The 13311-nt window shown below is 53.9% G+C and overlaps 1 protein-coding gene across 6 annotated transcripts in view; it reads right to left on the reverse strand.

The window, feature by feature from the left end:
* Positions 1-13311, reverse strand: part of Gdpd5 (glycerophosphodiester phosphodiesterase domain containing 5) — an 81175-nt gene that overhangs the window by 66516 nt on the left and 1348 nt on the right. The gene's annotated exons all lie outside the window — the stretch shown is intronic.

Consider the following 13311-nt stretch of genomic DNA (forward strand, 5'->3'; position numbering starts at 1 on the left):
CGAGGCTCAGAAGGGCCAAGTCACAAAGCCAAGGCTGCATAGATACAGGAGCAGAACTGAGAAGGAAGCCGGTGCGTTCCTGCTTGGCCTCTTTAAAAGACGGATGGTGGGCTGAGGGTGCCACTCAGTGCAGAGCTCTTGCCTGGCATGGCAGAGGGCTGGGAGGGAGCCCCAGCACCTGGGGTGGGGAGAAGGAGGGGGAAAAAAGGCAGGGAAGAGTTGGAGGGGGGCTCTTTTTTCAGAAAGCTGCCCAAGTTTGTCCTGATATTCCACTGTATCCTTCTCCATGCCTGCCAGTCTCACACACACACACACACACACACACACACACACACACACACACACACACCAACCCAAGCAGAGGGAGCATCTGTGCTGCCCCAGGGCCAACCTCACCAGCTGTCTGCCCCCTATCCTGCCCTGATGGGGCCAGAACACCATCTGGGAGCTGCTCAGGCACAAGGGCATTGAGAGGGACCCTAGGAACTCTGGGGGAAGGGATGCTGGCACATCCAGCCCTGTTCCCCCAGCATCACATCCTGAGCCCGGGGACTTTGATCAAGTTTTCTGCTAGACAGGCTGTAGGCCCCCAGAGTGGGTGCCCCAGGCCCTGCTGAAACAAAACAGCATCCACACCAGACACCAAGCTGCCCTGATCGACACTTCCTATCCTGAGAACAGGGCAGCAGAGGAGATAGAGGGGTAATTGTCTTGTTCAGTCCCTCAGGTCTCAGGGCCACCAACCCTAAGGGTCCACCTCCCACCAGCTACCTAAGGACACAGAGTCCCTGGTATGTAGGTTGTTGGACCCAGTCTAGGTGCTAAAGAGACAGGCTGCGGGAGTCCCTGACATGTGTTTCCCACCCTTTCCAGGAGGCTGAGACCCAGCACTCTGGGCTGCATCTGGGGAGGGGACAGTACTAGTTCCTGGGTCTAGGAGATGGGCGGGACTGTGGGGTTTCTCTTCCTACTCGAGGTAACACAGACACTGGGCTAAGGCTCTCAGCCTCTGAGTGCAACTTGTACATAATTCACAGGCTCCTATTGCCGTGGCCTGGATAAAACCTACCCAGCAGGAGGAGCCTATGCGGGGAAAGGCAAGCCATCGCCAAGAATCACTTCTGGAAAGGGCGATGAGTGGACCAGAGGCCTGGGGGATGAATGGAAAGTGGACAAATAAACGCTATGGATGACAAGAACTGTTCACAAGCATGTCAGTTTGCCCTCCGTGTCCACAAACTGTCCAATTGAATCGTGTGGGAGTTACTATTGTTCCCATTTTACAGAGGAGGAAACTGAGGATCAGAGCTAGAAACTTGCCTGTTTTCATACAACAGAATTTCCTGCCCTATACCAAGCTGCTGTATGCACACCACCCTCAACCCCAGCCTGACACAACTCTTCACCACCTCTCTACCCTGCTTCCACCCATATGGAGGCTGGGACCTGAGAAGAGCCTTCAGTGAGTCTACAGGGTGGTCCATCTGAGCTCAGGGCACCAACTGCTGAAGGAGAGAGCACAGGAATGAATTCCACTGGCAGCAAGAGACGTCCCCACCAGGGGGCTGGTGACCCTGCCCAGCGGGAGCAGCCCAGAAAACCTCAAGGCCGGGGGGAGAGGCAATCGGGTCTCCCCTGCACCCACCCAGAATTCCCAAGAGCCATTTGGAGATGGAAGGGATGTGCCAGGGACCTTGCCAGACAACAAGTGAGAGGAGCCCAAGGTCCAGAGAAGGGAAGGATTATCTAAGTCCTGTCAGTCCACAAACACCTACTGGGCACCAGCCAGATGCTTGGGATGAATGTCACATGGTCCTGGTCCCCAAGACACTCCCAGTCAGGTGGGCACCTGCTCAGCTGGTGTTTGGACTCCCACGATCTGCCCCAGTGACTTCTCTAGCCCCACCTCCAATGGCTCCCTTTTACCTCCTTCTGCCCCGTCATCTAGTGTCCCTCATGGTGTCACCACACATTGCTACCTCTACACCTTTGCTCTAGTTGTTGCTGTCCCTTCCTAGCTGGCCAGAGCCTGCGTCCCACCCGCCTCCTCCTTGCTGGCCTCATTCCCTAGCTCCTGCCCCGCCTGCTGGCGCTCCCTCCTCTGGGCCTCCCCACACTCTTGACCTCTTACAACATCTGTGCACTCTGCTCATGGTGACCCCTCTGCCCCTGGGAAAACCTGGCACTCAGCGCTGCTCCACTTAGTTGAGTCAATGTGTCACCCACCCACCTACTGCCACGACTCAGAACAATGAAAAGAATCACTTTTTCCTTTTAAGGCTTCTATTTGTCTTTCTTTAAAAACCTTAGTGGGCACGGTGAAATGAAGTGGAAGGCTTTGAGACGCGTCTTGGCATTTCCCAGAGCTGGCTCTGTGCCTGGTGCACAGTAGATGCCTGAGATATGTTTGCTAGGTAAAGAATAAAAACATATCCCCCTTCCTTTTGCCCCTGATGTCTCAAGTCCCACCATTATTCCAGATCCTCTTCTGGGGCTAAACAGTGTTCCTCAGACGTTCTTCAAAATGCAAATGGTCCTGGCCAGGAACCTACCTTGGGCTGGGGGCTTCCCTGTGTAAAGCATCAAAGCAAGAGTTTTTCCATCCACTTGTCCCAAGTCCCTAGCCCTGCTCTGTGACAAAGGAGGTACACATTCCAATAAGCATGGGGAGGCTGGCTGTGCACTGCTGTCTGAGGCAGTTCCCTGACCCAAATCAACACGTTAAAGGACCTGAGAAGGCATGTTCTGAGTTATGTAACCCAGCAGTTTCTGAATCTGTATGTCAGCATGGATTCTAGAGCCTGTTACTGTCCCTTGGAACTAGAGCTCCCCAGAGCAGGGTTTGGGAAGTGTACACTAGTGGGGGGACCTGACCACGCAGGATCCACTACAGGACAAGGTACGAACACTGAAGGGGACTTGTGCTGGCCAAGGCCATTCTTCTTTGCATTGACCGTTTCATGGAGGTAGATGGTCTGATCTCAGCCAACAACAATCCTTGGTGACAGACACAGAAAGGAAGGGGATATGGTGCAGCTTGCAAATGGAGCACAGAAAGGAGAAGGTGACAGGCTAGGCTGGGGGTGAATGATCCCCAATCGCAATTCTGTGCTCAAGGTTAGCCATTGGGTAGGGAACTTCATCCTGCTGAGCTTTGCTTTCATTGTCTGTAAAGTGGGGATAAGGCTCTTCTTAAGGTTGCTGTGATTCACGGTGGTGACGTGAACAGAGACAGAGTTATCAGCGGTGACGTCCTGAGCCAGCATTCACTATGTGCACCATTATTCCCTGTGTGTGCTGCCAGGAGGGGGTGGGCAGATCCTGATCAATCACAAGCCTCTGCAGAGGTCCTCTGTCAGGATGACGGAAGTCCCAGCAGGGCCCAGGCTCACCAGTGGCTCGGTGGTTCGTAGCTAGGTATGAATGAATGAAGGAACAAACAAACAAACCAGCGAGCTGAAATGAGGTCAACTGTCTCATTTCTCAGTCCCCAACTGGTAGAAGTGACAAATTAGGAAGGACACACACAAGCAGGAGGGGAGGAGAAAGAGGTGCTGGGCTGCTGGAGTCAGGTCCAGTGGGCAGTAGAGGGAAGGGACAGGGTGGGAGGAGCTGAAAGAAAATGACCAATCTTTTTTTTTTTTTTTTTTTTGAAAACAAGGTTTCCACCTAAACTATTAGACTGCTTTGGCTGGTATAGGGAGCAGAGGATAGCTCCAGGGCCTGACACCCACTTAGCTTCCTAAGTGGAAAACTGCTTCCTGTATTTATACCATTCAACATACTCATGCACAGGACAAACGTCTTTAAAGTGCTGACTTTGTGCCTGGCAAGGGACTGTTAGGCAGTGGGGACCTGAGGTCACTGCAGACAACATCATGCATGAAAGATTCTGGATCAACGAGGCATCTGGTCACTTGAGGATGAGAAGGAGGGAGGAGATGCAGAAAAAATTCCACAGACAGGAAGTCTGGAGGACTAACCTAAATCGCTGCCTCAGGCAAGCTTTCTTCCTTCTCCTGGACTCCATCTTCCCATTTATAAAGTGAGGTGGATGATAAAAGTTACAAAAACTACTCCACAGCACCAGCTACCTGGCCAGCGGTCACAGATATTCTCTCACCTAATGCTCCAGCCAGCAAGGCAGCGATTGCTAACTATTTGTTGTGGGGTGGATTGTCCCTTTCACAGATGAGCAAACTGAGGCTCAGCTGGTGTCTAACTTGCCTGAGGTCCAAGGGTTGTGGGCGTCCGAATGTAACCTGGGTGTGTCTGATTCCAGAGCGCCCCTCTCCTGCCCTCCCAAACAATCCCACACTGCCTCCCCACAGATGGCTGAGGATTCAGTGGCCTCACAGATATCAAAGGGCTTTGTAAAGTTAAACTAGTATGTGTCCAAAGGCAACAAAAAATAAGTCTTGATTCCTCCATGAAACCCAACACTGAAGTTCAGAAGAACACTTAGAATGTGCCAAGCCCAGAACCCCTGGGCTCCTGATCCTTCAACCTCCTGCATTCTTTGGCCAACTGCCTCTCAGGGTCAGGGATCTGCAGAACCAGGGGCCTGAGCTGACTCCACGCAGCCCTCAGAGCAGGGCTCTTCCCGAGGCCCACCAGGCCCCTGTTGCCCAGGAAGACCACTCGTCTCACCATCACCTGTCTCTCCTGTGCTCCACACTACCAGGGGCTTAAAGGGCACCTCCTGGCCCAGGTGCCACGACATCACTCCAGGATCCCTCACCACCCACCACTGACAGGCTGTGAGACCTCAGGCCAATCATCTCACCTCTCTGGGTCTCTGATTTGCCACCTGCTAAATGAGGGATTAAAGCAGATCACACATGGAACAGGTCTACACCAAGGAGAGACTCAAACGAACCTAACCTTCAACAGCTGACTTAGCTAGGGAAGTAATCAGAGGAATACAGGCTCTCCAAAGGCCTGGTCTGAGAAAGGAAGTGCTATCCCCCCAAGGAATCCCCACTCTAATTGTGAACTTGTGACCTGCCCTTGGGGACTGGCCCTCAGGAGCCCCAGGTCAGAGAGGTAGACACAGAACCTACCAGCGGCCACCAGCAGGACCCTCATCTTCTGTCTTCCCAGGGTGGCTGGAGTCTGAGCAGAGGAGAGGTAGGAAAGGGGGAGCCCAGAGCCCAGACATCCCCTATGCCCACGGTGGCCCAGAGAGGTTGCTAACTAGCCTCAGGCCACAAAGCAAGGCAGAAGGTACCAGGATGCAGGCCTTCTAGGTCCAGCTCAGGCTGTCTCCACTGCCCCAGAGCCACCCTTTCAAGAGCATGGGTCAAGCAAAGAGAGGAAGAACAGAGTGAACAGTTAGGATGCCGCACCCATGCACGCTCTGCCTTGGTCAGGATGCTGTGGTCATTGACAGCTAGGACCCTAAGCTCCCAGGTGAAAACCAACACCTGGTTGCTCCTTTTTCTGTCTCATTCACTACAGATACTGACAAGGTATATTTGGATAAAGGATAGCCTCAGTCTGCCTCTGCAGATTCTGAAATAAGAAGAAAAGGGTTTCAGTTATAGCATAATGGACTTCGGTTAGATGCAAGAAAGAACTTCCTAGAGAAGCATTAAGAATGGACAGAAGACAGAGAAGGGGAGCAGGATGCGTGTGGGTGTAGCACTTCCTCTAAAATATAAGACGCTGTCTTCAGCCTGGCAGGAGAGTGTTGCTCCCACCATGTCACAGGTAAGCAGCTGAGACTCACCTAGGCTGCATGACTCGCCCAGTGTCTTCTGAGCTCTGCTCAAAAGAGGCAGAGCTGGGATTCAAACCAGGACTGTGACTCCAAGGGCCACACACCTTCCTCCTCAGGCCTCTCTGGGGACTCAGACAATGCCCAGGGGTGAGCTGTGGGGAAACCAGGAGCTCGCAGGAGCTGGCTGCAGAGGCTGTGTGTTTTAGGCCGCCTGGCTGTGCCCCATGGACACTATCCCAAGGGCCTCCCGGTGATTTCCATGCAAAGTGCCCAAGCACATCTCCTGTCCTTCCCCCAGCTGGGCCTCCTCTGAGTCCAGGCTCAGTTTTGCGCCAGGATGCTGCCTACTACCTGCTTGGCAGGAGCCCCTGTGAGCCCCACACCCGACAGCAGATTGCCCATTCCAGGGCCCTGCAGATTGCCCCAGGCCTGCCAGCCCCACACTGCATCTGGTGGCCTTCACAGGCTCCCAGGGGTCCCTTGAGCTCAGGTGGAATGACCAACTCTGGGAGCCAGAGGCCAACACTGGCCCAGGGGCGCAGTAAAGCAGGGCCAGCTGCCTAGTTCTGCGCAGGCTCTGGACTGGACAGGTTGCCGAGGGCTCTGTGCACCTGAGCACACCTGCCACTAGCCAGCCCATGGCCTTGGCCCACTCCAGAGATACGACTGTCCCTGCCGGGACCACCCCAGAAGCCACCTGCAGCCTGATTTGGGGCAGGAGGCAGAGAGAGAGAGATGGGTGCCCCTCCCAAACTCCTCTCGCTGAGAGGGCTGTGGCAGGTGGAAGGCTGAGATTCTTCTGGGCGGGGGCTGAGACCCCATGGTCTTCAGGTGGCAGCATCCGTGGGCTCTGTGGCTTGCACTGACAGGGTAGGAGTGGCTTCAGCACGCCTCTCCAGGCCCCGCCCCACCCTGCCCGACCTCTGAGGGCCGCACTGGGCTCTGTGCTGCTGGCCTTGGGGAGCTCAGGCCACAGGAAGCAAGGGGACTACAGGGAGGGAAAAGGAAGTGGAGGTCCAGTGCCCTGTCGGGTCCTCAGGGTTGAGTGGGTTGCTCTACAGAACGTCCCAGCCCCTGTTCCTATAGTGGACCACTTCTTCCCTTCTCCTTCAAACCCCGGGCGGTGACAGTGATGGTCCCAGCTGCTGTGAGCCCTTGGGGCTGCACTCTCTTTTCTGGGCCCCACACCTCTCTTGCTGGACCAGAGGAGACCAAGCCCTGCCACCAATGATTGCTTTTGCAGTCTTCCCCCGCAGTGGCCCTCAGGGCCTCCTCTAGAAGGGGCTCCCCTCACAGAACAAATTACAAAAGCACAGCTGGAGGGGACGCTCGGGCTCACCTGTGCAGCCTGCCCTGCCTCAGCCTGGGCATCCCTGAGAACCCGAGAATGAGGAGCAGGAACCGGCCTGAGAAGGACGACCCCCCAGAGCACACTCCCTACCTGTTTTGAGACTGAGTATACACCAGGCACTGTGCTTTACACTCCGAGAATCTCATTTGCTTCTCACACAAGGTCGGATGTTTAATAGGACCAGGAGTTGAACCCAGGGCACTCCACCAGAGACACAACCCCAGTCCTTTTTACTGTTTACTTAGAGACATGGTCTTGCAAAATTGCCCAGGCTGGCCTAGAATTCGCCATTCTCCTGCCTCAGCCTCCTGAATGGCTCAGATTGTAGGTATAAATTATGCACTTTACAGAACAGACAAAATGACGTGCCCAGGGTCATCCTGCCAGTAAGTGACAAAGCCAGGATTCAAGTGCGAGCTCTTCGGCCTCTGAAGTCCCCCAGGATGGCAATACACTAAGCTACTATGTGCAAGCAGCTCAGGACAGAGGAGACCAACTTCAGTGGGGTCCACCACCAGGAGGGCTGGTGCGGTAGCTCCAGTGTCCCCAGACGCCCTCCCCTAAGAGGAACAAAAAAGCCCTCTGACATTCTTTAGTTCCCCAGGTGGAACAAGGCCCGAAGCAGGCAGTGCAGTCGGGTATCCGGGTTGGAAAAACAAGCAGATTCATACAAGGCCTCATTGTTACAGAACCTGACACTTTGACCATTAAAACAAAACCAAGCAAAACAAAATGTTGCTGCCTTGTCTTATCCCTTAGAGAGAAGGGGGACAGTGGGAAGTCACCAAGGCAAGGGACCAATCCCTTTCCCCAGCCAGCCCTAATCTCGGAAATCCAGCTAAGGTGGCTGGGGCGGGAGCCCGGGGTCTGTGTCTAGCCTGGCTCTGCCCCCAGCCTGGCTCTGCCCCTGCTCCTGTGGCCTTGCTCCGCACACCCTTGAGGTGTCAGACACTGCGTTTCCCATGTGTGGCCTCATTTCAGACAGAGATTACTGTTATTCCCATTTTTCAGAGGAGGACACTGAGGCTTGAAGAAGATACCCCCTACCTTACACCTTTTTTTAGGTAAGAAGGGACTTATTTTCCTGACCCCATTTTACAGAGAGCCAGGATTCAGGCAAAATACAAGGGTGTCCTCCAGGTCCACACTCAGCCACAACAAAGGCAGGGTGGGGAGCTCTGACCTTAGGGCTGGCCTCTGGGGTCCGCTCTTTTAAGATACCTGGGGGGTCTGGTTTCCTTGTCAGTGGGACAGAACTTTCTCTTTGAGCCTCCTGGGTGGGAGGGTGAGATGAATTCTCCCTGGGGTTGTTTTCTAAGAGTCCACTTGTTTCAAAGCTAAACAGCTGCAGGATGGATGCCGGGAGACCCCTCAGCTTGCTGGTGTGCCTTGGGAGCAAGATGCAGATAAAAGAACTCAGTGCGGACCTGTGGCTTCTTTTCTGTGGACAGTTTGGTTCCCAGCCCGGGAAGAGCTTGGTGTCTCAGGCCCGTGGCCCACGCTTCTTCCTCCGCAGGTGCCTTTTGGCCTTCCCCACGCCCTGAGCTGAATGTCAGGGGCAGGGTGGCAGCGTGGGTGGTGGGGACAGAGAGCCTATGCAGCCCAGCTTCCTGGGGTTGGCCCCAGCCACCCGCTTGCCCTTGGAGAGGAGCCTGGGTCCCCTTGGATACTGCTCAGGGTGTAGACGTCACAGCGGCTTTGGGAGCACCACCTCCGTGAAGCCCATCCTGGCTCCCTCCCCACACAGCTCTGGGCAACCCAGATCTTGGCCTGCCTTGTCACATTCTGTGTTGTCATTGCTTCTGTCCTCCCTTCCTACTGGGCTGTTCATTCATTCATTCCACAGAGCAGCTGCCCTTGGTCTGGGATTCATTCCAATGCCTTCCTGAGCACCTGTTCTCTCAGCTCCTCGCTAGGTGCTGGGGACAGATAATAAGGGCCAGCCTGCCTGAGTGATTATTTTGTGCTTTACGTGCACAATCCATTTAACCTACTTCACAACAACCCTGTGAAGTAGATTCTGAGATTAAGCCCCATTTTTCAGATGTGGTAACTGAGGCCCAGAGAGGTTTAATCACTTGCCCAAGTCACCTGAGCCCTACCCCTTACCATCAAGGATGTTACCAGTGGGCCGGCCCCTGCCTCAGCATCTCAGCACTCTCCACAGTTTGGAAGTTTTGTGTCTGTGTGTTTGCCTGTCTACAGACTCTCCAACCATGTCACACTGAGGTTGGATGTGTGTGTGGAGGGGACGGTCAAAAGAAGGCTGCCTCTCCCTGTAGGGAAGGACTCACTCTGCTCAGCACTGCTAGCTGGCTAGATCCCTGGCTGCTCCTTCCAACTGGGTCATTTCTGTTTCTAAGGCCTAGGAAGAAAACCCAGGTCACTGGACATCCTGTTTTGCTCCCTGCCCTTGACCAGGCTTGGGGTCCCTCCCAGGCTGACAGCTGCCTGCTCCCGCACTGCTCACTGGGAAGTCACTGGGAACAGCATCTCTGCAAGTCCCAACTGACCCTCAGCAGCACTCTGAAGGGAAGTCCTCCCTGCCACCTGCCACACCCTCCCTCCTGACTGTACTCGCTGGACTCTTTAGTCAGTTTCTCACTGAGTCACTTGTTCACAAGGCCACCGAGAGGATGAGCGAGGGGGACGCTGATCAAATGCCTGCCTAGTTATCAGGCCTCAATGAGTACCCCCTTCTCCCTTCACCTCATTAAACCTCAACACTGTTATTACCAACTCCATTTTACAGGTAAGAAAACAGGTGCAAAGTTAAACAACTGGTCCCAGGGCAGCTTGCATGGCCTCCCTGACCTGGGGGTGGCCACCTGTGCCAGGCACATTGCTAGGCACTTGGGGGACGAGGTGGCTGGCAAGGATGGCAAATCCATGCAGACCACAGGCAGCGAGCAGAGGGGTGGCGTCCACCTGCTAGAAAGGAGTCCTGGGGCCTTGTCAGAGGAGGCAGCCTCAGGCCTGGAGGATCTTGCTGGTCTTGCACGGCCACCCCAACAGGAGAAAGGGCAGCTGTGGCCCACAAAGCTCTGGTGCCCAGGGTATACTCGCTGCTGCCCTGGAGGCGGCAGAGGGAGGAGAAGCCAGCTGCCCTGCCAATGACCCCACTGCAGCCAGGCCAGCCTGCCCCCAGTCCTGCCAACCTGGCCTGGCCCAGCCGGCTCCCAATCACAGCTAATGACCATGCTGCCTGCAGCCCAGGACACCACCCTCTTTTGGGTGACCACAGTTCCTTCTGGCCCAGACAGCAGCCAGGCCAAAAATCACAGCTGCTTGTCACACCACATCCTCTACCCTGTGCTGTGGTCTCCTCCTCCTTCTGCCAGGATCACAGAGGACACTGCAGAAATCTAGAGAGGTAAGGCCCTTGGACACCGCCAGCTCACCATACATGTGGGCAAAGAGAACCGCACGGAGGGGCTGAGTCACCGCAGGTCACACAGCCAGCTGCAGAGCCCAGGCCAAAGGTTCCTTCCTGGGCCCCACGCTCAGTCTCACACTGCCCTTCCTTAGCCTTGGAAGAAGGCTCCTGTCCAGGTTCTTCACATGCAAAGAATGCTTTCGAGGTACTGAGTGGAGTTGAGGAGACAGGGCATCTAAAAGCTGGCTGTTCAGTGACAGAGGCACGGATTTCTAATTCAAACAGTTGCAGCCCTGACTCCCTACTTCCTGTCAAGCTGTGTGACCTTGGGTAAGACAATGTACCTCTCTGAGGCTCAGATTCTGGGGCATAACAGAAGCTACCTCCAGCACTAGTGTGAATGAGAGTGTCCATAAAGTCTTAGCACATTGTCTGGCTTATAATAATTACTCAAGGATATTAGCTATTGTTAATATCATCATCATAGTATTGTTAAATGTGCTGATCCATTTTATAAACCGCCAAATGCCATGGTTGGTAGGTATTATGTATTCCTGTGAAGTGTTAAAATTCAGAGGGGTGTACCCACAGGGTTGGACAATCTAGGAATGTTTCTAGGGGAATTTATGACCCAAGTTGGACCTGGACAGATGGGGACATAAGTGAAGAAGAGGCAGGGCTGGTGGTTCTGATGGGAGGCACCCCACAAGCAAAGAGGCAGCAATGGGGGCACAGGTGGTGCACGCAGGAGACACTGGTGAGCAATGAGCCCCAGGTCCATGCAGTGGCTCCCAAGGGCAAGGACTTGAATGCCACACCTGGAAGTCTGGTCTTCACCTTACAAAGGAAGCACAGGGAGCCCAGAGGGGTTCTAACACTCCAGGGCCCCTCCCAGCTGATCATTCGCCCCTTGCTATCCCCACAAACCCAGCATCACTACCCTGGGTTCTCCCCACCTCTCTGCCTGCCATCCCATCCCATCTCTTCTATTACAGGCCTGCCCCGTGGTCCACATGGACAGTGAAGCATCAGTTTATTGAGTATATTTCATGCCCTGGGTTCTATGCAGGTGACCCCATGGTCACCCATAACAACCCTCTATTTCAAGAGAGGGAAACAGCCTGGCAGGGCCAGGTGTCTTGCCCACAGTCTGACAGTGAGTAGGTGGCAGAGTCAGGATTCAGCCTTGATGACGGGACCCCCAACTGATGCAGTAAGTTACCTCTAGCTCCAGCCCAACCATCTATGACCTCAGAGAAGCCTGCCCATTACTCTAGTCCCTAGGACCTCCCCTCTCCTTTGACAACCTCTCCCCCTGTACCCTCACCCATAATGCCCCCCCATATCTCTTTGGAATAAGAGGCCCACAGTTGGATCCTAGATCTGCTAGCTTGGCTCTCACTATTGCCTGTGGATCCATCGGGCCCTCCAACAGGAGAATCAGGTTGATAATAGGTCACCTCTGCTGTTCTAGTCTATTCCATCCCCCACTCTAATACAGTCATATCCAAGACTTAACAGCATAAATAGGAGCCTCTTGACTCTTCTGGTGGGGTTCAGAAGCTCAGCTGAACACAAAGCTATTTCCCTGAGCCTGCCTCCCAGGGGTAGGAGCTATAAATTATTCACTGCACTTTGTGCCTAGGGAGGCCAGACAATGGGCCAAGGAATGGACACCAGCTCCCCGTTTCCCATGCGATGGTATCATCAGAACCCAGAGCCCCTTGCCAGTATCCCCAAGAAGATTCCAGAAGCTATGAGACTATGGAAGATGGCAGAGGACAATCTAATCTATATAGGAAGCCCGAGCTGAGCAAATTCAGGACTCTGCAGCTTCAACAATAGCCTGAATTGTAATCTAAGGCAAGTCTGAGAATTATCCCAGACTTCCTGGTCAAAATTCAAGCTTCCTTTTCTTCACAGGGAAGGAAATAGATATTTGGTCAGGCATTGAATATTGGTATCTCATTCAGTCCTCACAATGACCTGGTAAGTAGATGTTCTACTTTTACAGAGAAGCAGCTGGGGCTCAGGGCATGAAGAGATTTGCCCAGTGAGTGTGAGACAGAGTAGTTCACCTGCCTGGTCTGACTTACCACCGTTTGCTCTCACCAGTTTAGGCTGCCATTTAGCCCATCTGGGTAACTTCCAGATCACTGGATAGATAGCTGATGCTCAAATAACTCCTGAAACAAACTCAAAGGCCCTAGGTGAGTGGTTTTACCTCTTTGAGCCTCAGTTTCCATACAAGGTAGCCATTAATAACAAGCCCCTTCTTGGTAAACACGACAAACTCGTTATCGATAGTTTTCTGATGTGATTGCTTTATCACAGGTAACACAGAGCCTGCTTGACCCCACTTTAGAGCTGAGGCACCAGAAGATGCCCCAACCCTGCTGCGCCTCACTCCAGATTCCAGGCTTTCTCCACCACCCCATGAAATGGGATCACAGGTGTGAAATTATTCCATCAAAGAAGAGCTTTGTTTAGATGCAGGGATTATTATGAGGACTTGAATCCTCAGACAGAGGAGGGAGTAGGGGGAATCCCAAGCCCCTTAGTCACCTTTTGGGTTCCCCTAGTCCCTCTAACGAACTTCTAGTCTTCACTAACCTGTTCCACCTCCCAGGGGCTTTCCAAGGTGGTTTCCCCCTTGACTCCAGGGAGCTGGGTACAGCAGGGGTTAAGTAGTCCCAGCCAAGGCCATATGCCCTCTTCTTCCTCACCTAGAACAAGAGCCCAAGAATCCATGCCAAGGGCTTCTGTCCTGTATCCACCTGGCCCCCAAGGACAGCAGGAGCCCCTGCCTTGGACTCAAGACACCTAGGACTATGTCCACAGCCCTGGCAGCTTCATCCTTAA

This window comes from Ictidomys tridecemlineatus, chromosome 4 (genome assembly GCF_052094955.1).
Source record: "Ictidomys tridecemlineatus isolate mIctTri1 chromosome 4, mIctTri1.hap1, whole genome shotgun sequence".
Classification (NCBI taxonomy): domain Eukaryota; kingdom Metazoa; phylum Chordata; class Mammalia; order Rodentia; family Sciuridae; genus Ictidomys; species Ictidomys tridecemlineatus.